The sequence below is a fragment of the Diaphorina citri genome, unplaced genomic scaffold, assembly GCF_000475195.1.
Source record: "Diaphorina citri unplaced genomic scaffold, Diaci psyllid genome assembly version 1.1 scaffold3963, whole genome shotgun sequence".
NCBI lineage: Eukaryota > Metazoa > Arthropoda > Insecta > Hemiptera > Psyllidae > Diaphorina > Diaphorina citri.
Genome location: NW_007381362.1, coordinates 7,995 through 12,753, shown reverse-complemented (window position 1 = coordinate 12,753; position 4,759 = coordinate 7,995).

Genomic DNA, 4,759 nt, shown 5'->3' with positions numbered 1-4,759 from the left:
AAAAATCTATTTTCAGTTTCAATCTCCATATCTCAACCTACCTTAGTCGCATGTATTGAAACATCTCTAATGGGGAGATTAGGCGACTCGAACCAATTATTTTAGATTTCACGTTGAGCTTCACAAAGGGGAGAGAGAGAGAGAGAGAGAGAGAGAGAGAGAGAGAGAGAGAGAGAGGAGAGAGGGAAGAGAGAAGGGGGCTGGTAGCTTTGTGTTTGCCATTATTATAAATTCTGTTAGGAATACCTCTTCTTGAACCCTGAGGATTTCATTTTCAATTTTCTCACTCAAGTGCTTACTTACTATACATAACACACAAGGCGCATTTGGTTGCCTAAAATGAAATCGAAGTGAATTTGAGCCACATTCACTGATTAAGTAGTACAACATAATGTCTATCTGGTGTCAGGCATACGCCCCTATGATAATGTACCTACTCAAGGATTTAAGACGATGACTAATCAAATGGCGTAGTCTACAATCAGTCCTTATAAGTAGTGTTTCCCTTATGAAGAGATATCTATTGTGAATGAGCATATGAGTCTTTATCTAAAGCACGATAGTACTTCCAAAGACCACATGAGGCCATAATATTGCTCTGTACCGTACGGGTAGACGGGTACCTAGAGCCTATTATAGTGTTGACCTGATAAGGCTAGGGTACCTCGAATAAATTGAGCGGGGTGTGTTCATGAAAAAGAAAAACAGCACGCTCTAACGGACCTCAGGAAACAATGAAACCGTGTATGGCCGAAAACTTGACGCCCACAAAACTAAACTAGACATTTAGATTGTTAAGCAAAGCTGTGTCCACACATCGTCGACCGACCGTTAATCGATGGTCGATCAACGAGGTGAAGAGGTGAATCTATATTGTCGAGGCAGTGTACGGTTTCAGTCGACATCGATCGACAAGGTCGACTATAGTGGATACAGCTTTAGATAGTTTACCCACCTACTATTAACTGACATGTACTTTTGTCCTGATCTGTAAATAGGTAACATGTCACACCGACCACACACATGGATTACGAATCCACAAAATTCGTCACAAATTTTTCAACCAAGAAACAAACATCGGGGATATGTTATCTCATTTATCCCAACCACGCTCCTGTCAGACGATGCTGTACCTACCTACACCAAGGTCTCCCCCGAATCCACAAAATTCGTCACAAATTTTTCAACCAAGAAACAAACATCGGGGATATGTTATCTCATTTATCCCAACCACGCTCCTGTCAAACGATGCTGTACCTACCTACACCAAGGTCTCCCCTATTTCCCTACCATCTCCCTCTGCCCTCACACAAATCGATACATGAATGAAGAAAAAACAACATCGTACGTAAACATAGCATTATCATTGTTTCTTAGGGCACCTGTACGACATCGGTGTTCCATTACGAGTATACTCTCCGTCTATCTGATAGCAGATATGTACAACTACAACTTGGGTCTGGCTGGGGGAGCAGACCTGTGTCTTGCTGCAGGCCTATACATAGGGATCAGAGCAGCCAAAACCTAACCAGCCTGGCTAGCTGGAGGTTACAGAGGGTATATCATGCTTCAAAGGAAGAGCACATCATACGGGCCAAGTAATCTTAGCTAGGGACCATCAACCCCCCCTTGGGGCAGCTACACCGTGACCAACCTTGGTGGCCTAGTGACTAGTGGTTAGCACGGTGGATATCGGATTTGGAGGTTGGTGGTTCGAGTTCAAGTTCAGTTGCAAAATTGACCAAAGTGTATCAATCGGGAAACATCTGACTCATCTGAGTTAGGTACTTCTATTCAAGTCCAGTCCAGTCATGTAGGACTAGCTCACCTAGGTATTAGGTATACCTTGAAAGAAGAGCATTTCGTTCCTCTATACCTAGGCCCGTTCCCATTGCCGTTCGGAAAAAAAAATCGTGTCGTGTGTAGTGGGAACATTCTCATTTAAATTACATTACCTAAGGGACATTCGGAGAAGTGGGAACGGTCCTTATCCCTAGCGAAACGTAAATTGTAACAACACAGGTTGTGATAAAGTCATGAGCACACCCGTGAATCATCGCGGAGGCGCCCTACTCATTTCGATGATGAAATTTATATTTCGTAGCTGAGATTTCGCCGCCATCAAGGTCATTTCCAGTTCATTCAGATTTTTGTTTTCCTCAAAACGATGAAAAACGATAATGGTGGTAATAATCATAACGATAATATTCTACTACTATTAACAGTGCTTGTGATACCACGATGAAAATATCATGATACTTTTGATGGCGATAATGATGTTTTTTGTTTTTCACAAAATTCCTTGTATAGAAAAAAAAACTAATGTTCAAGTTTTTCGTAAAGAAATCAAAACAACAAAGGGAAGGGCTGGTCGAACGACTAGTGACATTTTTGTCAAGAAAAACTTTCTAATAAGAGGGCCTATAAATAGACCGAGGTACTTACCTAAAAACTATCCTTAATAAAGTATCTTCTTGGTAAGTACTCTTTTTAGGTTACTGCTTACATACTTGGGCAAGTAAGTGCCTACAAAGGCCATCCCTTTTGGCCCATCTGAAGCGACGATTCATTCATAATCACAAAAAATCGAATTCATACCTGACAAAGGATCAAAAACTTATCCTCAGTACAGTTTGACAGCCCTGGTGGGTGCTGGAATTGCTGGATGGTGAAATAATGGGAAAGTATCCCATGTCTTTCTAATGATGATCAGATGATATCATTGATACCTAGGGACATCTGATATAATTTGGACTATGAAGTAAATATCTCTGTCTCTCAGGTCTCCCTATCTCTCCTTTTCCTATCTCTTCCCCTCCCTCCCTCTCTCTCTCTCTTCCTCTTTCTCTCTCTTCTCCTCTATCCCTTCCTCTCCTCCTTCATCCTTCTCTCTCTCCCCCTCCCTTTCCTTCTCCTCTCTCTTTCCATTCCTCCCCCTATCTCTTTTCTCTCATTCTCTCTCCTCCTTCCATATTATTTCTCCATTTCCTTTCCTTTACTTTGACTTACCAACCTACCTTCTCGTAATTTTGTACCTATATAATATCTATACGTATTACCTACATCGGTGAGTTGCAAGTAGCTATTAGTTGCCCATTTGAAAATGTAAAGGGAAAAAGTAGGTACCATGGCAAAAATCCTGTTGGATACAAACACAGAGCAGCAGAATACAAAATTTAAAAAATAGGAAAAAAAAGAAAATAATGAACGTAAGTACTTCTTTTTTTTACCTGAGGTTTTTGTTCCATTTCAATTTCGTTCTGTTTTCCAACTTCAGTCTGTGGACTGAAACAGTGGTACATAGCAATAGGATGTTACAAAAGTTACACTTCTTCCTCTTTTTTGGTTCGAAATCTCCTCATAAATTGGCCTATAGTTACCTACCTTAATAAACCTTTGTTATTATAAGTGGGACACTAGGACACTTACCTACATCTACATACCTATATGTATACCTCCTAAAAAACTGCCTATATACAGTTCTGGACGATCTAAAGCTACTAACACAGATCTTATTTGAGGGTGAATACCTAATATTCTCCAGTAGGTTTATTATACCTATGTAGGTAAGTATAGGTAAATACATAAATATTTACCTATTTATGTATAAGTAGGTAGGTAATATTGTTTGCTTATACCTACCTCTTTACCTCGGGAATTTCATGTTTCCCAAATTACAAGCAGAGAGCTCAGCTGAGGTAGAAGAATATGTTTAACTTAATGTTTTCGAAAATTTCTGTTACCTACTTTCGTGTTTTTCTTCGATACCTAGGTATTTCTGTTCATTCAAGTGAAATACGAAAAGTTCTTTCAGTTTCCTCTCTACCAATCTACTTTCTGCTCTCCCAAAATTTCTCTCTCCCAAAATTTACTTAATTCTCTTCTTTTCCTGGTAAACAGGAGGGCGTGGGTTCAATCCCAGCTGAGGTATGGAATTTTATCCTCAATATAATTTGAGAATTTGACCACAATAATAGTAGTAGCCTACTGCTGGAGTAAAGGGACTTTTCAGTCCTATGCGAGCAGTATAAATAAGCACTATTATTATATTATTATTATTATAAGTGCCGATATCTAAATTTGTGTCTGGAAAATTAGGAATGACAAATACGGGGAACAAATAAATAGGACATAATATATGTAGGACGAGAGAAAAGAGAAGAGGGAGAGAGAGAAGAAAGGGCGAGGAGAAATAGGGGGACATAAGAGAGGAAGGGAGAGTACCTAAAAAGGGAGGGAGGGAAAGAGAAGGGAGCTAATAGAGAAAGAAAGAGAGGGAGGGAGAGAGAGGAGCATCACGTTAAACAATATCCATGTCAATATCAGAGATTATGATACACGTGTAAGAAGCAAGGGAGGGGAGGGGGGGATGGGAGGAGAGGGGAGAGAGAGAGAGAGAGAGAGAGAGAGAGAGAGAGAGAGAGAGAGAGTATATGGATCGAGGAAGAGAGAAAGGGGGGGGCTGTGGTAGCTTTGTGTTGCCATTATTATAACATTCGTGAAGGAATTACCTCTTCTTGAACCCTGAGATCATTTTTCAATTCTTCTCACTCATTGCACTACTATACAAACACACACAGGCGCATTGGTTGCCTAAAAATGAAATCGAAGTTGAATTTGAGCCACATTCCACTGATTAAGTTAGTACCCAACATAATGGTCGGTATCTGGTGTCAGGCATACGCCCCGTATGATAATGTACCACTCAAGATTTAAGTAATATGGAAGTAGGTACATTATTTCATATTAAGTAAGTTAA